At 39.9% G+C, this 25687-nt stretch overlaps 8 non-coding genes across 8 annotated transcripts; all 8 read right to left on the reverse strand.

Moving 5' to 3' along the window:
• Positions 1 to 9084: 9084 nt before the first annotated feature.
• TRNAC-GCA (transfer RNA cysteine (anticodon GCA)) lies at positions 9085 to 9156 on the reverse strand. The gene has a single exon. It is a non-coding gene; the product is annotated as a tRNA-Cys (tRNA).
• A 233-nt stretch (positions 9157 to 9389) lies between these two features.
• TRNAC-GCA (transfer RNA cysteine (anticodon GCA)) lies at positions 9390 to 9461 on the reverse strand. Its single transcript has one exon. It is a non-coding gene; the product is annotated as a tRNA-Cys (tRNA).
• A 1519-nt stretch (positions 9462 to 10980) lies between these two features.
• Positions 10981 to 11052, reverse strand: TRNAC-GCA (transfer RNA cysteine (anticodon GCA)). The gene has a single exon. It is a non-coding gene; the product is annotated as a tRNA-Cys (tRNA).
• A 1517-nt stretch (positions 11053 to 12569) lies between these two features.
• TRNAC-GCA (transfer RNA cysteine (anticodon GCA)) lies at positions 12570 to 12641 on the reverse strand. The gene has a single exon. It is a non-coding gene; the product is annotated as a tRNA-Cys (tRNA).
• A 231-nt stretch (positions 12642 to 12872) lies between these two features.
• TRNAC-GCA (transfer RNA cysteine (anticodon GCA)) lies at positions 12873 to 12944 on the reverse strand. Its single transcript has one exon. It is a non-coding gene; the product is annotated as a tRNA-Cys (tRNA).
• A 5681-nt stretch (positions 12945 to 18625) lies between these two features.
• TRNAC-GCA (transfer RNA cysteine (anticodon GCA)) lies at positions 18626 to 18697 on the reverse strand. The gene has a single exon. It is a non-coding gene; the product is annotated as a tRNA-Cys (tRNA).
• Positions 18698 to 19363: 666 nt separating this feature from the next.
• Positions 19364 to 19435, reverse strand: TRNAC-GCA (transfer RNA cysteine (anticodon GCA)). Its single transcript has one exon. It is a non-coding gene; the product is annotated as a tRNA-Cys (tRNA).
• Positions 19436 to 19710: 275 nt separating this feature from the next.
• On the reverse strand, positions 19711 to 19782 carry TRNAC-GCA (transfer RNA cysteine (anticodon GCA)). Its single transcript has one exon. It is a non-coding gene; the product is annotated as a tRNA-Cys (tRNA).
• Positions 19783 to 25687: the final 5905 nt, after the last annotated feature.

Raw genomic sequence — 25687 nt, forward strand, 5'->3', positions numbered from 1 at the left:
TTATTGAATAATAGCAAATAAGGCAGCTATATTAAGCAGCTTTTCTACCGGAAACCCCCAGGGACCATGTGAGTTAGGAAGTTTAGGAGCTAATATTATACATTTATGATAACCTTTTTTTAAATTTGTAGATTATACACCATCTTTTTCTCCTCAATAATGACAGGAAAGCATTTATTTCATACAAACAAAACATGAACCAAAACAAAATCTGGTTGGACAACTAGTCTGTTCCAACTCGCCAAATAATAGCGCCAAACGCTAAATAGCAGTGTCCCCCCCCCCCCCCCCCCGCAGCACAGTTCTATACAATGTTGCAGCTTCAGAGCCCAGGTTACTTCTGAGCCATGCTGTTTACAACCAGTCTTTTAAAGGCCCCAGACCGTAATTAATGGCTGGGGTACAGCCCTAAAAGCATGCTGGCTCCTAAATACTTTCCTTCCAGCACTCTGCCTCACCTCTTCCTTTGTACCTGCTGGATCCTAAACACCCTCGATTTAAGGACTCACCTTTCCCTTCACCATATATCTACATAATCGATTAAGGTGGGTCTTCATGAGGGTGCATGAATATCCTTCTTGATGCATCATGCATGAGATAAAGGTTATTTCCACCGAAATACTTTGACAAAAAAAAAATACTTGTAGTAATGTTCCATTGCATAATAATATCAGTTACACAATAAATTATCGCTACAAAAACTGTGGTTAAATACACCCAGTCCATTTTCTCAGCGTCGATGTTTATCACCGTGAAGATGCTATCCTCAAGGGAGTGTTCCTTTGGATGCATTTGCAACATCCTGTGGTTGATCAGTTGTGGCAGCATTCTGTTGTGTATTTTGTTCCTCATATCTCTCAAAGTGAGCTTTCTTGAACAATCTAAGAAGTGCTTTGATTCATATTAACTTGCCCCCTGAGCCCCCTGGATGCTTTTATTTCTGTATTCCATTAGTTCTTGTTTTTTTCCATATGCACTACCACCATCTTCTTTTCTGAGTCTCTACCTACACAGGGCAATGAACGAGTAGCAAGAGTTTAAAATTATGACACAGAACAAAATTGTGGGCTTGTGTGTTTGAAACATCGTAGTAGACTTTTCATTTGAAAGCTGTTGTAGGATTAAATCTTTGTCATGTCACATGCATTGGATGTCTGTCATTCTGTAAATACATTTGATAAGAGGAAGAAGGGAAGGAATTCGCCAAAATCACATAAAATCATCTACTGTAGTCATAAATGGTACAAATCAGACACCACAATCAATGTCTAAATGTATGTTTCAAGGTAGGTTTTTTTTTATGGGATCCATGCTAAGGGCCAAAGCATAGCCCACATATACCACATGCGCATACAGTATATACTTGTGTTTCTTTGACATATTCCATAGTTCTTTCTCCTTTGTGTCTGTGAAGTGAAGCAGGAACATAATGAAGACCCCTGCGGCCCCTGTTATGCAGGGGGTCCACGAGATCCCAGGGGGACTTCAAATGCTTGTTGGTATCTTTTGAGGAGGCCACTAATTTTATCTGCTGCTAATGTGTTTTGTAGTTATTTTTTGCCAGTCATGTTCAATGTGTCATCATATCACTGGCTTATGTATGTTAAAATATGCTGAGAGTGTACTTCTCAAGACTCCCAGTTCCCATGGCCTTACCCATAGTGGATTATCACAAAGTATGATAATTATAACATATTAATAAAATATATTCAGTCAAGCTACGCTTCCTCCTCGGACTCTTTCTTTTGCCTGTTTGGGTCTACTACTAGACACATAGCTTTCCACTCTTAATCCTTCAAGAAGACAGAACCAGTTTCTGTTTGTGAAAGAATTCCAAGTTGGTAACTTCCAGCAGCTGCTATTTTATCATCAAACAGTTCCAAATTATAAAAAAAAAAAAAGAGGACACATATTTTCAGACACCCTGATAGTAGCAATAGTCTATAACCAAAGCCTTAATGTTTTACCAGGATACCAGGACATTAGCCAGTAGACTATCTGCCCTTGGGCAGCCACCTCCTGTGTGTGGCCACAGAGATCGTCTCCACTGCTCACCACTCTTTCTTCTTCAACCGGCTTAAAGTAAAGTAAAAGAAGGCAAACAAACGACAATGATGCATTGGTTTGTAGCATCAACAAAGTAGACTCTTCAACATTCTGCAACAAAAAGCCTATAAAGTAGACTTTTTAACATTCTGCAACAAAAAAGCCAAAAAATAAACCTAGGATACAGGTCCACAGTACGGTGACTAATACACAGATTTTATTTTCTTCATTATTTTTTTTCTTTTTCTTTAAAAACAAGTTTATTTTTTTAAGTGTTGCACACGGGAAAGTACCTTTTTATTTAAAATGTATTTATAATGTTAATTACTGATCTACATACAATTATTGGTTTGACATGTTTTGATGACATCCTATTTTGCTGCATCAGACTGTATTAAGTAGATATAGCACTGTGATGTACTTTAATTTACTGGAATAGACCACTCTGTAGAAATTCAGAGTTAAATATAATTTTTTTTTTTTTTTTTTTTTTTCACCAGTTACTAGCAATAAAATCAATTTCCAGTCCATATTAATGCATTAGGTAATTTGAGATTCCGACTGTGTTCCGAGACCATGGGAAATTCACCATGTGTTGCAGCCACTCAGCCCTCGTCAGTTAACATAATGGGTGTGCACATGCCCTCATATCTCAACATGCAGCAGTTTGCTGATAATGATCTAGGTGAGTAAATATAACCAACAGAGCATAGGTAGGAGGAACAGCAAACTGTCTGAGACAAGTGTTTGCGTGAAAGCATATTACAGCCACTGACTACTGCACTTTGTACTGATAATTAGAACTATTGTTCAGTTCATTTACATCACACTTAAATGTAGACTACTTTGCATGTAAGGATGTAAATATGTAAATAAAATGTTATCGTAATATGTTTAATGAATAATATGTTTGCCCTAATAAATATAAAAATGAATATATTATATTTATTTATATTGCACCAGCAGATTCAATAGCGCTATTACAACGGAGTCAGTAAAATAAATTAGAATCACAAACAGAAAACCGGTACAAAAAGAGAAGAGAGGCCCGCCTCAAACAGTAGGAGAGGACTATATACGGTATATGCAATGGTGGTTAGAAAATAATATTTATATATGTACTAGATCCCCACTTAATTATATACCACTGGGAAGGGAGTGTAATGCATGTGGCAGTTTCTGTAGGATATAATGAAATTTGTTAAAGTTTGTTGTGGGTTAAAGCCCAAGATACCTTACTTACATTGATACGTGCGTAATAAGCTGGATGTCACAAGCCCACGGGACTAGAGAGCTAAAAATACCACTGGTAGCGCCTCATTTTTTAAACTAAAATACCTATTTCATTGCACCTTACAGTTTTTTTTTTACCTTGAATTCATTCGATCCCTGTACAAGGCAAGGCCAGTGGCTGTCAAATGACATAACTGGATATGCACGACCACACATTGTGTTTTTAGTTTTTGGCCAGACATAATCATTCAGTGGGGGCATACTGCAGGATTCGATCTGCTGCTGAAGAGGCAGTATCGTTAAGCTGGGGTCCTACCTCTGTGAGTATTTTAATATATATTATATTATATATATAATTAGATATAAACCTTAATATAAAAACCTTTACTAAAATATAAAAAAAAACATTCTATACTGTAGATGCCATAATTGCACAACAACCCAATTTATGTTCAGCAACAACAGGGCCACAGCACTAATACCTACTGGAAGGCAATGCTCAATTGCGTGATATAATTGTGTACTGGCGCTCACTTTGAGCACTGTTACACGCGATTGGTTGGCAGCAGCCCAGCAATGCTAGAGCAATGGACAGCCTGATCTCCCATGTATCGGCAGTGAAATGTCCCTGCCACCACAGCAAAGTCAGGACATATCAGTATGTCCTAATGGACTTCTTTGCACAGCTTTTAGGGATGTACAGGTACATCCTAAGGTTAATACCAGTGTAGTTCTCAGTCCTTCATATTCTACTTGGATTTAATGATATCTGAGCAAGCCTACAGGTGCTTTTTTAAGTGGCATATCACAAATGAAATCCCTGCTAGAACACAGGTGACATCATTTTAAATATCTTTACCTGCTAACAAATAATGGTTTTCACGAGCACTCTTATTAAACCACCTAAGGGTGTAGGCTGAAAGCATTTTCAGCTATGTCAGTGGGGTCTGTTTATATTGACAGGAGAGTTCTGGTTTCAACTCCTCCATTTACTATTCATTATGAAGAGCCAACACTGGCAGTTTCTTCCAGCTAGGGGGGCTGACCATACCCTGTCTAATGTATAATTTAGAGAGTAAAAATACTTTGGAGAAATCTCATTATTTTAACTGTTTATTATACAGGGCCTTCCAAGTTATTCCTGTAATAGAAGTTCATAACATAATGTATGGTGAGGTCAATGAGTTGAAACCACAACTCTACTGCAAATTCCACCACCAACACTCTAGTAAGTAAACCATTTGTTCAACCATGTTCTTTCTCATTTAGTCCATTGCAACCATTTGGTTTTGGGGTTTTAATTGTGGCTTTCTTTGCAGTTGGAAAACATCTGAAGCAAAGGGAGATGTCCTGTGTTAGCCCAGAAAAGGTAAACAAACAAAGGAGACTACCACTGAAGTAACTTGTATGTTTGAACTAGGAGCAACTTGACATGACTGAGTTCACGTGAGCAGTGTGATGAAGGTTTGTTGCAGAAACATCTTTAAAAGATCTAATAACATTAGGTTGATTTTCAGCAGGCTCACACAGCCCACACTGACAAGAGTTCTAGATGCAGGACATCAAGATGTTTCCTTGTAGCCCGGTTACATTTCTCACATGAATCACATCTTAGTCTATATGAGACACCAGGGATCAAGCAGGAAAACTTAGCAAGCACAACACTGAAGTATAGACAAAACCTAAGCAACCTGGTATATTTTGGTGCAAAATCACTTCTATCTCCGTTCTTTTAGTCAATTTGGGACTTCTGGCTGAAGAAACTAATTACTTAACTACCCACGTCTCACTTTTTAGAGAAAGTGAAAGATTTCCAGGAGCTGCGCAGGTGTGCCGGTATAAATTCTGTCATTTTGTTTAATGTGGCAACAGGGTCTTTAGTAATAATAATGTCTGCAGGTCAATTTTGAAAACTGTGTGGTTAGCTCCTTCTAGAAAAAATATATTTTAATGGTAGTAAATTAAGTGAGCCATCGAAAAAAAATGTTTCCTTATGTCCATCCAATAAGCTGTCCATTAAATTGCTTTAAAAATACAAAACTTTATCATGGAGCTCACAGTGTTATGAAAACCTGGTGTCCCTTGAACCTCATCATTGTAGAGCATGATTATAAAGTTTCTTTTCCAATAAGAGATACCTAAAGTGGAAGCCCAAAGGAAAACAAATTTCTTTGAACTTGAGCATTAAATACAGTGCTGTATAGAGTAATGTAGGTTAACCTTGACAAAAACCTGGTTTTATATTATTTTGTTCAAATAAACGTCCTTTATCTGCAGACCTGGAAGCTGCCATTGTTGCAGTCATGTGATATTTTGGGTGACTTTCTCTGCACAAGAACCACAATGACCTGAATCTTTATGACTTTCTTTAGCCAGAATGGCCAAGAGGATGATTAACAATGAGCCATTGTATTGTTTACCGCAGGCAGTGTGATAAGGCGTCAGAGTGCTTGTCTAGTAGATTGAGCTACCATAACAGAGCTAGAACACATGCACATGGCTAATATGCAGCCACCTAAAAACACTATATTATGCAAAAATAGAACAGAGAAGAACATGGTATTGGAGTATGCTGATGTCTCTGGTAAGAGGTGACAATTTATTATAAGCTACCCCAGTTTCAGTATGTCTCAACCAAGAACTCATAATAACAGATTCCCACAGCCATGTACCCTTAAAGTAAGTTTTCCTATCAAATGCTTATATAAAAAAAGGCTGAGAATTTCTGATGTAAAGAAAAAAGTCTATAGTAAACTTAGAATACACTGCTGGAATAGTTTTCACTTCTCAGGATTTATGGGACCCAGAAAGGGAGATAGAATGATGTTTTCAGCATTCCCAAAGCCAAGTTTTATCCACTGAGTCAAACTGAAATCCTTTGCAAGGATATGCTGAATTCAGAATTGTTTGGTGTAGGTGAGCCTCCCAGTTAAAAATCTAATATCCACTTGGCTTGTCATCAGTCCTAAAATTAGGAGCCGTATCCAGATATCGGTAACCATTTATTCAGTCAGTGCTGCTGATGCAGAGCTTCTTGACTGCAGAAAGCTGAACCTTCAGCTCAAAGGCATCAAAGTTTTATCTCTGTCTACACTGATCTATTATTCTTTACCACGATTGCAGCACTGATATACAGGTTAAATAAGGTTAAATAGGAACCAATAAGATATGTTAGAACTAGATAAAAGTGCTAAAATAGCACTGCTTTAAAATGAATCCCCTGTATAAATTCTATATATTTAATCCTAATATTTTATAATGAGGCATAAATGGGATTAAAGCTAGGCTGTATCATAAGCCATCATAGCCGTCTGAAAATTTGAGGATGACAAGATGGAATATGGATAGCCCATTTTGTTTTATTAATGCCTACACTGTGTTTAGATAAATGTGCATTATGATCTCTAACAGCACAGGTTGTAAACGGCTTGGTTGTCCAAATCCATTCAGTTCTAGTAAAGGTTGCCTGATGTAGGCATAGACACAAGAGTACGTAGCCTTGCAGCATAGAAGGATCATATGGCAAATTTAAATGTAAGATGTGCTCACATCAGTGGTGTATGTAAATTAATTTTATGTATCCTATGTGTGTCTAAAAAAATCAGCCATTCTGTCATCCTATTTTTTTCAGGTATGAAGTAGTACGAAGCTAGATTCACCTACTATCGCTTATTAGAGACTGCCTAAAACACCTAAAACTATGTATTCTTCATAGGGCTTTCCAAAAGCTGGATATATATATATATATATATATCTTTTAAGAAAAACAATAGCAATGCATGAAAATGCCTACCTTTTAAATGGTATTTAGGTTGAAGACCATTTATAAAAAATAATTTAGAAAAAAAAAGCTATTATATTAGATATCATGGGCACAATCAGCACTGTGGAAAAGCGATGAACCAGCATCCGGGTCATGGGGCTCCAAGGCTCATTGATGCACGTTGGGGCAAAGGCTGGCCTGTGTGGTCAAAATCCAACAGACGAGCTACTGTAGCTCAAATTGCTGAAAAAGTTAATGCTGTTTGTTGCGTATGGGGCTGCATAGCTGCAGACCAGTCCGGGTTCCCATGCTGACCCCTGTCCAACTGAAAGCACCTACAATGGGCACGTGACTGTAAGAACTGGGCCACGGAGCAACGGAAGAGGGTGGCTTGGCCTGATGAAGATATTTAGGTTTTTGGGTGGAGAGGTAATGCAGCTTATGTATATGTAAAAACATACAGATGATGATAGAAATAAAAGCCACTTATGCTGAAAAATATCATAACGCATTTTCTTTAATAACAGTGTTTTGTAAATATAAAACTAAGCAAGGTTTTAGAGGAAAGGAAGACAAAACACAAGAATGGCAGAGTATGAGAAACAAGAAAAACTAGTTTTAGTAATCGTTCAACTTCAGCATGTCAGTCACTGGTGTCAACAACAATGTATGAATGAGGTTCAACGTAGTGAATAGATAGGAGGATAAAAAGGTAGAGGGGTGGGTTGGTGGAAGGGTAATGCTTATTAGTTTTTGTCAACTTCTCTATGACCATGCACATAACCCTACAGCTATACTTCAGTTAGTGTGACATGACCAGCAGTATCTTTGATGAGGCAGTATAAAACTTATATATATTCTACATTTTTTCCATTGAATAATTTAAAATATTTTTTTTCAATTATTTTAGTAAAATACTTTCTGTGTGCATCTGCTTGGCTTATCCTAACTTCCCTAAAGCAAGCACCCTACACATTTTAATGACTTCTTTGTCCCCCAACAGCTTGTCAGTGCCCCCAAACAGCTTGTCTGTGCCATGTAGGAGAGAAACCCCTGGTGCTGTGGTGGGCAGCGGTCATCTGGGGGCCCAGACCATCTCCCAAAATTTCTGATGGCGGCCATGTACGTGTGAGCCAGCTCTAGTGCAGGGGCTTTTTTTCTTCAGACAGCGAGCTTTGGCTGCGCCAGCAGGTATGATAGGTACTGGACTTCCCTGTTCATTAATGATGTCCTGGGAAGGTCTTTTTGAACACTGTAATGCTTGGTAAAATGTAGGCATATTTATAGTACACAATGGGGGAATCAAGTGTATCTAGGGTTGTTTTTCACCTCCTTTTATTAGGTGGTTTTATTCTCACTTGCCATTTTGTGGTTCATGTTATTGCATTGTTGTCCTCATTGTGTTTAACAAATATTAATGTGGTTTATGGGTGGGAAGGGGATGATATCCTTGGCTTTGCCCTTGTCATGCACTTAAATTTGAAACAACAACAGACATTGTTCTGATGGGAAAACTTTAGTTAAAAACAATCCACTAACATAATTTCTTACTATACATTTGCTAGCAAAGCTCAAAGTGTAGGTGAAAATTTTTGAGGTCAGGTTCAGATTAAATTATGTATGTAATGTCTATGGACATATTCCATGTCTATGGAGTATTTGCCACCCATTTCCGCTCTCCAGGACCATCTGTACAGTATGCCAAAAAGGGCCAGCTGCCCAGGACCCAAACATGCCCATGCACAGCTGAGCCTTTTCCCACTGATTGTCTTTGTCTTGGCTGACCCCTGTGTGTCAGTACATTAATTGAGGTAGAGAAACTGCTGGAAAAGTTAGTTAAAACTGTGGAGTGCAGAATATGCCTACTCCTGCCTTAAGTGGTTTGTTCTATGAGCATACCTGCCAAGTCTCAAACTCATTTTCAGGGGGTACCTACTTTACTCCAAGTCTCTGGACCAGCCTCCCTTATTGTGCAAATAATGTCTAATCTTTTTCCAGGGAATAATAGTTTTTCTAAGAAATGTCCATTGCAAGATGCTGTTAGGGGGCACCTGGATTTGAGCCAGGGACCTCTCGATCTGCAGTCAAATGCTCTACCACTGAGCTATACCCCCTATGTGAAGATCTGGAGCCATTGACTGATGTGTAATAAAGCACATCTGTCATTTTAAAGGTAATACATATTAGTCACATTTGCTCTTTCCCCATAAAGGTAATTTTGTTTGTGTTATCCTAAAATGATCTGGCACTGTTTGGATGATCCCACCCCTGTTGTGCTCATTGTTTGTATTTTGTTCCTGGCAATCACTGTTTATTTTAATCCTGATTATCACTACAAAAGGTTGTCAGGGGGCACCCGGATTTGAACCAGGGACCTCTCGATCTGCAGTCGAATGCTCTACCACTGAGCTATACCCCCTCCACAGGTACACCTTTTCGTATCTCGTCTATTTCATCGTCACACCCTAGTTGGTTTTCTCTCACAGTTTTGTGTACATTTTAGTAATACACATCTGTCATTTCACAGGTAATATTTGTTCTTGATATGCCTAAATAGCATTGCAGAAGGAAAAACGTATTTAACCCATTTTCAGGGGTACCTACTTTACTCCGAGTCTCTGGACGAAACGTACAAGTTTATTCAATGAAAATACAAAGACCTTTATGGAATTCTGTGAATTATGGGATGCACTTTTCATAGGTGTATTTAGTGTATACAACTGTAAAATGTAGGATTCTGGGAAAGGTGGGAGATCTGTTTGATATGGTCATTTACTTCTATGGCAGTCTAGATCATGACAGTACTTTATTATACCATACATTACTTAAAGAGGTACTTTCTTTTACTAGAAAATTCTATACAAAGAATCTACAGAATTAGAAGAAAGAAGAATATGCTTTTTGGCTTTGCAGCGTTATTTCCTTTTATGACATCAGACTGTATTTAAATCAGTTACACATCACCCTGACAACGTTCACACATAGATCTGCAAGGCTTCATATTGCTACTAGCAAATCTTTCTAAAATAGAATCCTGCAAGTGAGCAAAGAGAGTCGCGTCCTATGACTGCAGCACAGAAAATTATATTGATAAAATGCTTGTGGATCAGGGCTCTCCTTTGAGATTTCTGTGCATATCGTGGTAAATAAGAGAATGAATGACAGAACACTACCTAAAAAATCGAAGTTGACAAATATCATGTTAAAATAAATAGTTGCTTATCATACGCTATATGACTGTGTTTTGTACTACATGTCACAAGCAAAACAAATAAGTGTTGTCCAAAATTGGACAATAAAATCAACAATATCATATATATATATATATATATATATATATATATATATATATATATATAATGTTGATTTTGGTGTGTTAGCCACACTTTTATTAAAAGTAAGTAACACACCAAAACTGGACAAAAAAATCCAATAAACAATATTAATATATATGATTGCAGCCAGTACATGCTGGAACCTGAGCATGATAGGAATGTGATTACAGCCTCCCTATGCCATGCTACCCCCTCACACACATACACTTACACATCCATGCTATCACACACACACACACACTCATTCACAAACTTTTATTGTAGGCTTTAGTGTTGTGCGCTGGGATATGAAATCAAATCCCGTGCATAGCATCAGTTGCCGCAAGCATCGCAAGGGAGCAGGATCGGGGGTAACAGACCCCTGCTCCCTTAATTGACTTTAAGCCGGCTAGAGGGAGATCCTCGATCTCCACAAAAGTGCCTGCTCCTCCTGCGGCGGACATTACTGTGCCTGATGAGCGGCACCTGGCGCGGACCGCCTCGCCCCCGCTAGGTACGCTACTAATTGGGGGACAGAGAGAGACATGTTTTTTGGCAATTCATTTTGTTCCTAAATAAAAAGAAGCCCTCAAAAATGAATGTGCAAAACTGAAACAAAAAGCCAGGGGGCACCCGGATTTGAACCAGGGACCTCTCGATCTGCAGTCGAATGCTCTACCACTGAGCTATACCCCCTCCACAGGTACACCTTTTCGTATCTCGTCTATTTCATCGTCACACCCTAGTTGGTTTTCTCTCACAGTTTTGTGTACATTTTAGTAATACACATCTGTCATTTCACAGGTAATATTTGTTCTTGATATGCCTAAATAGCATTGCAGAAGGAAAAACGTATTTAACCCATTTTCAGGGGTACCTACTTTACTCCGAGTCTCTGGACGAAACGTACAAGTTTATTCAATGAAAATACAAAGACCTTTATGGAATTCTGTGAATTATGGGATGCACTTTTCATAGGTGTATTTAGTGTATACAACTGTAAAATGTAGGATTCTGGGAAAGGTGGGAGATCTGTTTGATATGGTCATTTACTTCTATGGCAGTCTAGATCATGACAGTACTTTATTATACCATACATTACTTAAAGAGGTACTTTCTTTTACTAGAAAATTCTATACAAAGAATCTACAGAATTAGAAGAAAGAAGAATATGCTTTTTGGCTTTGCAGCGTTATTTCCTTTTATGACATCAGACTGTATTTAAATCAGTTACACATCACCCTGACAACGTTCACACATAGATCTGCAAGGCTTCATATTGCTACTAGCAAATCTTTCTAAAATAGAATCCTGCAAGTGAGCAAAGAGAGTCGCGTCCTATGACTGCAGCACAGAAAATTATATTGATAAAATGCTTGTGGATCAGGGCTCTCCTTTGAGATTTCTGTGCATATCGTGGTAAATAAGAGAATGAATGACAGAACACTACCTAAAAAATCGAAGTTGACAAATATCATGTTAAAATAAATAGTTGCTTATCATACGCTATATGACTGTGTTTTGTACTACATGTCACAAGCAAAACAAATAAGTGTTGTCCAAAATTGGACAATAAAATCAACAATATCATATATATATATATATATATATATATATATATATATATATATATAATGTTGATTTTGGTGTGTTAGCCACACTTTTATTAAAAGTAAGTAACACACCAAAACTGGACAAAAAAATCCAATAAACAATATTAATATATATGATTGCAGCCAGTACATGCTGGAACCTGAGCATGATAGGAATGTGATTACAGCCTCCCTATGCCATGCTACCCCCTCACACACATACACTTACACATCCATGCTATCACACACACACACACACTCATTCACAAACTTTTATTGTAGGCTTTAGTGTTGTGCGCTGGGATATGAAATCAAATCCCGTGCATAGCATCAGTTGCCGCAAGCATCGCAAGGGAGCAGGATCGGGGGTAACAGACCCCTGCTCCCTTAATTGACTTTAAGCCGGCTAGAGGGAGATCCTCGATCTCCACAAAAGTGCCTGCTCCTCCTGCGGCGGACATTACTGTGCCTGATGAGCGGCACCTGGCGCGGACCGCCTCGCCCCCGCTAGGTACGCTACTAATTGGGGGACAGAGAGAGACATGTTTTTTGGCAATTCATTTTGTTCCTAAATAAAAAGAAGCCCTCAAAAATGAATGTGCAAAACTGAAACAAAAAGCCAGGGGGCACCCGGATTTGAACCAGGGACCTCTCGATCTGCAGTCGAATGCTCTACCACTGAGCTATACCCCCTTACCTGTATGTTTGTTTTCTCTCTCAGACTTATGTACATTTTAGTAAAGCAAATCTGTCATATCAAAGGAAATATATATTGGTAACATATGTTCTCTCTCCATTGAAGTAATTTTGTTTGTATAATCCTGAAATGATCTGGCCCTGTGTGTGGACTTTTGGGTGAGTCCACACCCTTTGTTTTCCTTGGGAATCACTAATTAATTATGATTATCAACACAAAAAACTGTTAGGGGGCACCCGGATTTGAACCAGGGACCTCCCGATCTGCAGTCGAATGCTCTACCACTGAGCTATACCCCCTACCTGTAACCACATACCTGTAATTTCAAAAGGTAATATTTAGAAGTACACAAAACAACGTAAGAATTCAGCATATGCAGAGCGAATACCATTTGTAAACACCTATCTAAGGCATAAATATCGGTGATTCTGTCACAAAGTATGGCCTTACATCGCTTAGCCCTCAGCTACCTTAAAGTACCCCAGGTATGGCAAGCCCTATGTAATTTTTGATGGCTATATTACTAGGCGAATCAGTAGGACTGCACGTCATTTTTAATCCAATAAGACCCTCAAGCAATTTAAAAGATTTACCTGGACACTATTAACCCCTTGATGACAATTGCCGGTCCGGGCACGTCACGGAAATTCATGTCGATAACGACAAATGACGTGCCAGGACCGGCACGTCATTAAACGGGTGCAGAAAGCGATCTATTTTCGCTTTCTGCACCGAAACGGCGTTGCTGTAATGCCTCGACCTCGAGGCATTCAGCAACGCCATTATCGGCACAAAGGGGCCATCTCTGGCCCCTCCCCGGGGCGTCAACATCCGCCATACTTTGTATGGCGGCGGACGCCCGTTTTAAAAGCGTTTAGGAGGCGATCAACGATCGCCTCCTAAACTTAAATGGTGTCGCTGGAATGCCTCGATCAGGAGGCATCCAGCGACACCAAACACTTACCTTTGGATGGGCTGTGACCGCTCCGGAGAGCGGTCACAGCCGCAGCTGCTGGTGATCTTCGCCATCTGCAAGATGGCGGCGGTCCGGGAAAATTCAATAAAGAAACAATAAAGTCTAAAAAGTTCGCTAGACGGTCTCCAGACCCTCTAGAGAACTCTGGCTCCACTTGCAGGTTGAATATAGGTACTGCATTCAACCATGCAAGTCAATGGAGCTCAGCTTTCTAATCACAGTGTGATTAGAAAAAATAAATTAAAAATAAAATAAAATTAATAATAATTAGAAAAAAAATAGTAAAAAAACAGTAAAATGTAAAAATAATTTCCCACTGATTTCAGGGGAACCTTCAAGTTGAAAAAAAATGTTAAAAAAATTTAAAAAAAGGCAAAAAATATATATATATATATATATAAAAAATATATTTTTGTGAGCAAGTCCTAAAATTAGCATATTAGCTTAAAACAATTCTCGCATGGAAAGAGTTAAAATACTGGCATATTAAATGCCCATGGGGTGTCTACTTTTAAAAAATGTATGATTTGATGGGGTAAATTGAATTGGCCGGGTTCAACAAGGTCCCAATTAACACGGGGGGAAGGATGGCCACACATCTAATTTCCAATTAGAAAAATGCACACGTACCAAATGTGGCCTTTTAGTTCCCCCCAAAAATGACAAACCCATGCATGTGGGGTATCACTGTACTCAGGAGATGTTGCTGAACACATATTGGGGTGTCGTGTGACAGCGGCATATACCAGGAGCTGTAAATTCATACATAAAGTAGGTGTGTGTGGGAAAAATACACACACAAAAATACTACTGCAAACTTTGAAAAAATGCTGGTGATAAAATGTGTGCATGCAAAGAGTTAAAATACCAGCATTTAAAATACCCTGGGGTGTCTAGTTTTCAAAAATATATGGTTTTGTTGGGCATACTGAAATGGCCCGGCTCAAAGATGTACCAAATAGGGCACGGGCAGTGGATCCCCAAATGCCAAAGTTCAACATTGAAAAATGTGCATGCCCCAAATGTGGCTCTTTTGCCCCCGAACAGCCAGGCAAAATCATTCATGTGGGGTATCACTGCGCTCAGGAGATGTTGCTGAACACATATTGGGGTGTTTTGTGATAGTGACATATACGAGAACTTTTTAATTCATACCTGAAGTAAAATGTGTGTGACAAAACAAATGGAAAAAAATGACTATCACAAAGTTTGACAAAGACTGGTGGTAGATATGGTGCATGGAAAGAGTTAAAATAATAGCATTTGAAATACCCTGGGGTGTCTAGTTTTCAAAAATATATAGCTTTATTGGGCACACTGAAATGGCCCGGCTCAAAGATGTACCAAATAGGGCATGGGCAGTGGATCCCCCAATGCCAAAGTGCAACATTGAAAAATGTGCATGCCCCAAATGTGGCCCTTTTGCCCCCAAACAGCCAGGCAAAATCATTCATGTGAGGTATCGCTGTACTCAGGAGATGTTGCTAAACACATATTGGGGTGTTTTTTGATAGTGACATATACCAGAACCTGTTTATTTATACCTAAAGTAAAATGTGTGTGTAAAAACAAATGCAAAAAAATTACTACCATAAAGTTTGACAAAGGCTGATGGTAGAATAAGTGCTTGGAAAGGGTTAAAATACCAGCATTTGGAATACCCTGGGCTGTCTAGTTTTCAAAAATATATGACTTGATGGGGTAAATTGCATTGGCCGGCTTCAAAGATACCCGAAATGGCACATGGGGGGAAGAATTACCAGATTTGGAAAAAATGGCTTTGAAATAGCAAAACGGTACCTGTACTTATTGCTCCATAACGTGCAGAAAAAAGCAAAAAAACATAAAAACATTGGGTATTTCTAAACTCAGGACAAATAGTAGAATCTATTTAGCAGGTTTTTTTATTACCTTTTATAGATGAGTAAAAGATTTTTCAACTAAAAGTTAGAAACAGTCATTTTTTTCTAAATTTTTCACTATATTTTATACTTTTTTTAATAGTAAATAATATGATACAATCAAAACAATGTCATCTAAAGAAAGCCCTTCTTGTCCTGAAAAAAACAATATCTAATGTGTGTGGGTTCAGTAAACGGGAAAGAAGAAAATTACAGCTAAACACGAGCAGCGCAGAAATGTTAAAACGGCCATTGTCACGAAGGGTACAAAAAGTAAAATCAGCCTTTGTCACGAAGGGGTTAATAAGGCATCTGTGTGGCAGCAGGGGTTGCTCAACCCTAAGGTTTGTTCAGAGCCTGCAAATATACATAAGACAAAAAAATACATACAAATATAGAGGAGTGCAGAACTTTAAAAGCATACAATTTCAGATTCCTGGGTTGCTGCTAGGATAATAATGACCAATAAGTAAAAAAGCAAGAAATCAGAGTAAACCTAGTGAGTACCATTCAGAAAACACCTACATAAAGCATAAATATTGAGGATTCAGTCACTCTATATGGTAGACATGCATTTGGATTCATACAAACTTTTTGTTTTTTAAACAAAAATTGCGTACGAATCTCTGAAAAACGAGGGTGATCCCTGTCAAAACTGAAAAAAACTAATTGCAAACCTGCCAACATTTTGAATTTCATTCATTCGTTTTCGTGCCATAGATGAGTCTTCTCTCCCCCTCAGACGTTTTCTGGGACAGGTGCCAGTAATTACAAGGTGTTGCTTTAACAGGCCATGATCAGTGTTCCCTCTAAGCTGTGCGCTTGTGCGCGCGCACATAGCTTTCTCAGGGAGCGCACACGAAAAAAAATTGTGCGCACAACCAGTAGCTTACCGAAGGAGGGGGCGGTCCGCTACCGGTTGTGTGCACAGCACCTCTCCAGAGACAGACAGTAATGTCCGCCGCTAGTGGAGCAAGCTCGGTTGGGGAGATCAAGGATCTCCCTCCAACCGGTTTAAAATCAATCAAGGGAGCGGGAGGTCTGTTAATACAGACCTCGGATCCTGCTCCCTTGCGATGCGCACGGCAACTGATGCCGTGCGTCGGGATTTGATGTCAGATCCCGGCGCAGAGCACTGAAGCCACGCCCACCAGGGCCGGCCTTAGGGGTGTGCGACATGGTAGCAGGGGCGCCTGCCCGGGACTTAAAACATAGGTTTTTTTTTTGTTTGTTTGTTTTTTTTAAACTTTATTTAACATCATTCATGTTAAATAAAGTTTAAAAAAAAAACAATAAAAAAACGATGCTTTAATCTAAGTCCCGGGCAGGGACGCAGAGCGGTTGCTCGTGAAGTTTTCAGCAACCGCTCGGCGCCCCTTACTCTCCGTGACTCCGTCGCGGTGCCGGCATCTCATGTTGAGCGCCGGACTATTCCGGCGCTCAACATGAAATGCCGGCACCGCAGCAGAGCGAGAAGACGGATGCCTCCCGCTCTCACTGCAGGACTCCGGCAACAAGGTAAGTGTGGGGGGGTGTAGTTTGAAGGGGCAGGGCGGGGTAGTTTGAAGGGGCAGGGGGGGGTGTAGTTTGAAGGGGCGGGGGGGTGTAGTTTGAAGGGGCAGGGGGGGTGTAGTAATTTACTTATGCAGTGAGAATTTCACCTTTAAAAAACATTACAGTAAGTAATACTGTTGTGTAACTAATACTACATTATCACACTATAATGTAGTGTTATTAACCATGAGCGAGCTGTACCAAAAATATAGAATAACAATTTAAATGTAACGTTTGCAGAAGCATATTGTGCGCAAAAAATTTTGGCTCTGGGAAAATTTTTGCACAAGAGAAATTTTCTGCGCACACCACCTAAGAAAAATTAGAGGGAACATTGGCCATGATTAGCATTTTTGGCAGCATTCCCAGTAAATGTGGTTAAGGTTTGAAGTGGGTGCATGTGTTAAGCATTCAGATCTCAATAAATCTAACAGGTGATGATTATTAAACAATCAAGGACAGGGTGCAAAAGAGTGCCTACAGCAAAAGATGCCCCCCTACCTGTGAATAGGTATGTGAGTTCAACTGGTTTGTACACTGTGGTAAATGAAACATATATTGGTAACATTTTTTCTTTCTCCATAAAAGTAATTTTGTTTGTATTTTTCTAACATCCATTGATCCGGTCACCCCGATGTGCACATAGTTTCTAATATTTTTCCTGGAAATCCCCCAGGCCGCCTGAAATATAATCTAAACGGCCGCTGGGTGCTGATGCCGCCGGCCGGCGCTACTTTAATACTTTTTTTTTTACATTTAATATGGCAAGCCGGATCGGCTATTAAATAAAAAATTTAAAAAAAAGTATTAAAGCAGCGCCGGCGGCATCAGCACCCAGCGGCCGTATGTGATGGCCGCCAAGTGATGGGAGCAGCGTGAGGGGTGAAAGCTCCGCCCCCTCGCACTCACCTTTCACCCCTCACGCTGCTCCCATCACTATGCGGTCATCAGATTGTTGGAAATCGAATCTAAACGGCTGCTGGGTGGTGATGCTGCCGGCCGGAGCTACTTTAATACTTTATTTATTTTTAATATGGCAAGCCGATCCGGCGTATTAAATAAATAAAAAAGGATTAAAGTAGCTCTGGCCAGTGGCCGTTTGGATAGGTTTTCTGGCGGTCTGATGGCCGTGGCGTGAGGGGGCAGGGCCGCTTTGCTTGGCTTGCCCCCCGGGCCTTGGGCTGCCAGCCCTCCCCTGGCTGGGGGGCACCTGGATTTGATCCAGGAACCTCTTGATCTGCAGTTGAATGTGCTCTACCACTGAGCTACACCCCCTTACCTTTGTATGGAAGTTCAACTTTTGTATGACTTTTGTACATTGTGGTAAAGCACATCTGTCATTTCAAAGGAAATATAAAAATGTATCCATACTGTTTTGTTTCCCTTGGGAATCATTGATTAATTATGATTATCAACACAAAAGGTTTGCTAGTGTATATAGATGTGAATTCACCTGGTTTGTTTTGTCTCTTAGACATATATATATATATTTCTCCATACTGTTTTGTTTCCCTTGGGAATCATTGATTATCAACACAAGGGGTTGCTGGGGGGGCACCCAGATTTGAACCAGGGACCTCTTGATCTGCAGTCGAACGCTCTACCACTGAGCTATACCCCCTACCTGTGGGGCTTTGTTGTGAAATATTTTCTAACATCCATTCACTGGTTTGTTATCTTAAACGAAATTCCTTGTTCAAAAACAAATGCACCAAAAATAAAATGAAAAATTAGTCAGAAATGATTTTGGACCTCCTGCACTCTATAGTCTACTATATGGCCATATATTAATAGGCCACCACTATGTCAAAGTACCCCAAGTTTGGCAAGTCCTAGCTTATTTTTCATGGCTATATTGGTTACCAAGGAGCTAAATTAGTGGGAATGCTTTGCATTTAAACCCCAAAAGAGACTCTCAAGCAATTTAAAGTCTCCTCTGGACACCATTAATGAGGCAACTGTGTGGCAGGAGGGGCTGCTCAAACCTAAGGTTTGGTCAAAACCTGCAAATATGCACAGCACAAAAATATAAAAAGATCTTTTGTGTTTAAATGCAAAGCACTCATTCAGCCCCTTGGTAAGAAATATAGCTATGAACAATTACATTGAGCTAAACTTAAGTCACTTTGACGTACTGGTGGACTAGGTGATTTTCTTTGCATTATCTTAAAGTCATCCAGGCCTGCTTTGGGAGTTTTGGACCAGCCACCCCTATTGTGCATATAATGTCTAATCTTTTTCCAGGGAATAATTGCTTTTTAAGAAATGTCCATTGCAAAATGCTGTCAGGGGGCACCCGGATTTGAACCAGGGACCTCTCGATCTGCAGTCGAATGCTCTACCACTGAGCTATACCCCCTACCTGATAGTATTACCTTTTTTTTTTGCTCCAGATCGATTGACTGATGTGTTTTCTCTTTTATCTTAAGTACTTTGTAATAACGCACATCTGTCATTTTAAAGGTAATATATATTAGTGACATTTGCTCTTTCCCCATAAGGGTAATTTTGTTTGTGTTATCCTAAAACGATCTGGTGCTGTTTGGATGAGCCCACCCCTGCTGTGCTCAGGGTTTCTATTTTTTTCTTGGCAATCACTGTTTATTTTCCTGATAATCAATGCAAAAGATTGTCAGGGGGCACCCGGATTTGAACCAGGGACCTCTCGATCTGCAGTCGAATGCTCTACCACTGAGCTATACCCCCTACACAGGTACACCTTCGTGTGCACCTGAGCGTATGTCGTTTATTTCATCATCACACCCTAGTTTGTCTTCTCTCACAGGCTTGTGTACATTTTAGTAATACACATCTGTCATTTCACAGGTAATATTTGTTCTTGATATCCTTAAATAGCATTGCAGAAGGAAAAACGTATTTCAGTATTGCTAATACTAATTTAGTGAATAAAGTAATCTAAAAGTGCTTTTAGATCCATTATGACTAAAAAAGTGAGATCACATATGATGGCTACCCCCTCCATTGTGTGACTGGGGGAAAACGTTAATTTTAAGAGAACATTCAGCTATGATATGCATTAAAGTTGATCTATCATTTCCCTAAATCTTGCATTTTACAGTTTAACATAGTAAGTAAATATATACCATATTCTCAAGATCATAAACGGCACTTTTCCCCCTAACTTAAATCTTTAAATTAGGGGTGCGACCTATAATCGGGGTTCAGATATTTGTCAATGTCCGCTTACCTTATCTGCAGATCACTTTCATGCCCATATACTTTCATGCAGCTCTCTTGCATCTTCTTGTTTCTGTGTTCAATATTGCAGACACACTTGCATAGAGAGGCACATTTCTACACCTGCTTGATTATCTCAGCCCATTAGTGCATTCCTCTCAACTTCTACCCCAGTGATGAATTGAGACACTCTGGGCCGGAGTTTTGGAGGTAGAGTGTCAGCGCACATGCACAATTCGGCACATGTGCAGTAAAGATTCTCCCATTTCCCGGACCCCCAAAAAATGAAATTGGAGCCCTGGGATTGCAGTCCTGATTCCAGCTGTCCTGCCAAGCTCTACCTCTGTCCTGACATGCCGCACAAAGCAAGACAGTTAGGAAGCATACTTTAACACTTCCCTCTCTTTTCATGGCAAGTGATATCTTTAAAACAACCTGTAATCAGTTATCTCTAAAGCAACATATTCCGCAGCGCTGTACAATGGGAAAACCACAGAACATAACCAGCAGTACATTTCTTAACAATTTGGACATTCAGAAACAAACGATTAGGAGGGTCCTGCTCAGGGCCGGCCCAAGACATAATGCCGCCTGAGGCGAAGTTTAAAATGTCGCCCCCCCCCCCGCCGACACCAGGGGGGGGCGGCATTTTAAATTTTGCGGACGCCATTATCTACCCTCCCTCCTTATTATCTACCCCCCCCTTTGTACTTACCTATAAACAGTCCTGCGGTGAGTCTCCCTGCTCTGCCCCGGTGCCGGCTTATAATGCTGAGCGCCGAAAATTTACGTCACTTCCGGCGCTCAGCATTACAAGCGGGCACCGAGACCAAGCTAGAGGGCTCGCAGAGGAGAGAGAGGGGTGCTGAGCGGGTACTGACAACTTGGTAAGCAAAAACCACTCGGCGCCCCTCTCTCCTCCGCAAAAAAAAAAAAAAGAAAAAAAAAAGCGCTTGGGGTGCTCCATTGCTCCATTGTAGGGCCGGCCCTGGTCCTGCTCAAACAAGCTTACAACATACCCTTTATTAATAAATAAATGTAACAAAACGATGATGACAGGTCTATTTTAACTAGTCACTTTATTTTGTATGTTCTTCTATAATTGGATAGGGGAAGGGGTTTTACAAATGTAACAGCATACAAACAACATATAGGAAGCGCTGGTTTTTAATAAAAAGTTCCATAGCTGACAGTTTGGTTTAAGGTTTCTTTTTTCACCCTGAAGTAGGGTGCTAGAAAGAACATTTTACTTTTTCTGCAAAAAGCACAAAACAATAAAAAGGAACGTTATCTGTCCTTCAGAAAAGGGGAGTAAGCTATAAAATGCCTGAATAAAAGAATACTTCCAGTGCAAAATTATAATGTATGCTTGTGCAGGTGGTGAAATAATGGCTTTCAGTATGTAGGCTTCATCATAGTTATCATTACCAAGGATAAGGCATTTATTTAAATAATGCTGCATCTATTACTCACTACAACGCTCTCACCTTTTCATAGATGAGCTCCAGAACTCCAGGAATGATGTTCCTATAATGCATTTAGTTTCAAAATCTCAAATAGCATGGTCTTCTTGTGGTGATGTGATCCCGCACAATGAGATACCACGAGAATGATAAAGATATGTTTAAATAAGAGATTTTGCACTGCTGTGGAACAATTGATATGATATGTTCTTCAATAAAGAGACTGGGCAGGCATGTTTTATGTTAAATGATACAAGATTATGAAATAGGGTGAAGGGATGGTTTAACAAGAAATATATATTGCAGGGTTACATTCACATTCTTGCATAATGAGGATATAATGAAAGTATGTATGGTACTATATACACAGCTAGTGAAATTACTAGCACATGTATTTAGAAAAAGTTAAGCTTGCCTTAACTCTGGACTGGTGGACTACAAACAGGGGAGGGCTGGCAGCCTAAGGCCTGGCAAGTCTACTCAAGTGGCCCATTGCGCCACCAAAGCGGCTGTGAGCGAGATTGAAAGCGGCCGTCGTGCGGCAGTCACTCCACCGGCGCCTAATGAAATTAAAGCGGCCGGCGTGCACGCACCGCGCCGCCCAATAGCCGTGCCTCAGCTCTTTATCCCACCCCTTTTAAGACGTGGGACGAAGAGCTGAGGAATGGCCATTGGGCCTGACTGCCGCACGACACAAGGGCGTACCTAGAGTATTTGGCACCTGTGGCAGATCCTGTATGTGGCACCCCCACCCACACACACACACACACACATACACACTTTCAAACTGAATAGTTTCTATGGTTAGGCAAACATTGACAGCGGTACAGCAAAATTTTTATCATTATATACTGAGGCACACATTGACGGTGGTACAGCATAACTGTTATCATTATATACTTAGGGATTACACTGTACCACCGTCAATGTGTGCCTATACTTTGAGCCAGACACTGACAATTCTGCAGTACAACCCCTATCACTATTTACTAAGCCAAACATTGATGTGGTGTAGGCCTAACACTTCAGTGACTGGCTTAGTACATAGTAGGGATGCACCGAAATGAAAATTCTGGACCGAAACTGAAAATTCTGCATTCATTTGGCCAAAAAAAAAACCAAAAAACTTTTAAAATACTTTATTAAAAGTAACACACCAAAATTAGACAAAAAAAATCAATAACAATATTAATATATATATACCTATATATATATATATATACATATATATATATAATTAACAGAAATCACAATCCTATCATGCCCAGGTTCTAGCATGTACTGGCTGACTTAGCATGATAGGCGTGTGATTGCTGTTTGCAATCATATATATATATTAATACTGTTATTGAATTTTTCTGTCCAATTTTGGTATGTAATTTACTTTTAATAAAAGTGTTGTTAACACACCTCAGTTGGACAAAAAAAAAATTGATAATAGCAATCACACTCCTATCATGCCTAGACAGCCTCCCTATGCCATGCTATCCCCCCACACTTCCATGCAATCTCAAACCCTCATTCACAAACATTCACAATAAACTATAGCATAACACCCATCACACACTTACTAATATTTTCCTACCTTTCCTCTGGCACTGTCACTTTTCCTCCTCCTCTTCATTCTTCCTCTTCTTCTTCCTCTTCTGTGTCCCGTCCTTCCGGTGCAGAGAGCGCGGAAGACGGTGGGCGTGGCTTCAGTGTTGTGCGCCGGGATTTGACATCAAGTCCCGACGCACAGCCACAGTTGCCGCGCGCATCGTTTTTGGAGGCGTGCCGGCACCCCTCAGTGAGCGGCACTCCAGGCGGACCGCCTCCCGCCAGGTACGCTACCGGCACGGCGGACAGTCCCGGTGGCAGCCGCTTAGTTTTTAACTTTGCGGCTGCCATGAATGTTCGTCTGCCGGCCACCCGGACCCCGCCCAGCACGCCCCTGACTACAAACATGTCCACCAGGTGGGCTGCATAGGTAGTCACAGCTTTCACCGTGAGACTGTACGCTGGGACTTAATTCGTTACAATTATTTTTATCAAGTAGGTAGAATAGCTGAGGGTGCAAGCAGCCATAGAAGCACCAGAAGCTGGCTTTTCGTAACTACAGGAGTCAAGGAAGAATCTTGCCACTGTTCCCAGCTGTTCTGCACCCCTAGGTCCGTGTGCCTTGATTTAGTGTAGCATCAGGGTGACAAGTGTTTTTATCAACATGTATCTCTTATCCTATTCTTGTTGGTCAGTCATGGTCTATCATGGGCCTTCTGTCATCATGTACATGATTTGGCAGGTACACTGGTTCCTGCAACATGTGCAGCTCCATCAACTTTTGTTGTAAACTTAGTATTTAATTTTTTGTCCAATGTTTAATAGTAACTGGATCATATTAGAATAAAGTCTAACAGGCTGCATACCCACCAATATAAAGCGGTATTCTAGTTATAGAATTTGAGAGTACAGATAAAGGTTCATGTTTGGAGAAATACCAACGCTGTATCCTGACACTGAACACAAAGTAAATAACCCTTTACACAGAGGTGACATTGTGCTATATTTAACTAGTATAACATGTCCGTACACAACATCATAGTATCCCAAGAGTCGCAATCTGTCTGTTTTACTAAACAGTACAGTTAGGGACTTGAAGTGTGAATATCCATCTGAAGATAATGATATTTCCAAGTGCATGTAGAATAGGTTCCTGCATTGATATGCAAGTTGGAAGCAAGGATGAATACCTGTGCTGCATATTGCTCTCTAATAAGAAATTACATTATGCATTCTCAAAAATGAAAATGCCCACAAATTATATATTCTATGGAGATATTAAACTATAATTTGTATTTCCATGGGTGAGTTCTTTTTCTCCCATTTTTATATTTAAGTGGCAAGTAATTATTTGAGTAGTGTATGGTGGCATTGTTTGGTATTATTATTTATTGTTTTATATAGCGCCATCAAATTCCGCAGCGTTGTACAATGGGTAGACAGGACATAACAAGTAGCATGTAACATAACAAATTGATTTACAGAGACAACAGGTGAGGAGGGCCCTGCTCAAACGAGCTTACAATCTAGAGGATTGGTACCATGTCTGGACTGTGCAAATGTCCAATGAACCACTGGGCTTGGGTATTTCTTTTAGTTGATCTGTTGTGCTTTAAATGCCAGAGTCTATTTAGGGGTTCAAGACCCTATCTGAAGTTACAATAGTCAAGGTGGTTGTTTGAATTTTACAATATGCTTGAGTCCATTTACAGTTACTACACCCACCATATTCACTAAATAATCAATTAAAATACATTACACAGACACATTTAAATATTTTGCATCCAGTACATATATTGTAGGCTTTCTGCTTTATTTAAAACATACTCAAGGTCTCAGTCCCCAAAGCCTTTCTTGCAACTAAACTAATACATACATTCACTTTAAATTGCAATTCATTTACAAATGCTACTCCCATGTCCTAAAAGAAAGCTGAAGCATGTTTACGCTATTGAAATTTAGATTTTATTTTTACAAAACAATAGAACATTGTTGTAGAATCTCCAGGAGTTTTATCATGCAGACACTGGCCCTAAAGCAAATATTCCCAAGTAAAATAGCTAATTGGAGAGATATGAAAACTACAGCGTTCACAAAGAAGTAGTAGTGAAAGTCAAGTCTCCATGGAGCTAATCTAGGTGGGAAGTGAAAAAGTGTGTTTCAGGAAATAGAGCCTAACCACCTGCTTCTTTCACATGTGTCTCCAAGATAAAAGGAGAAAATTAGATGGGAAAACTCCATTAATAGTACCTATGCATTAGACATGCCCACCATCTGAACTTTCTGTTCAGCTAACATGATTTTAACCTATTATGCTGAGATTCCCAAATGCAGCTTAGTTCCCGTTAGTTTTTTTCCGTATCAAACAACACAAGGATAGAGAGAGTAAAAAGGGCAACAGAAATGCCCCC

This window comes from Sceloporus occidentalis, unplaced genomic scaffold, assembly GCF_023333645.1.
Source record: "Sceloporus occidentalis isolate IW3139 unplaced genomic scaffold, rSceOcc1.0.p SCAF_47, whole genome shotgun sequence".
Taxonomy (NCBI): domain Eukaryota; kingdom Metazoa; phylum Chordata; class Lepidosauria; order Squamata; family Phrynosomatidae; genus Sceloporus; species Sceloporus occidentalis.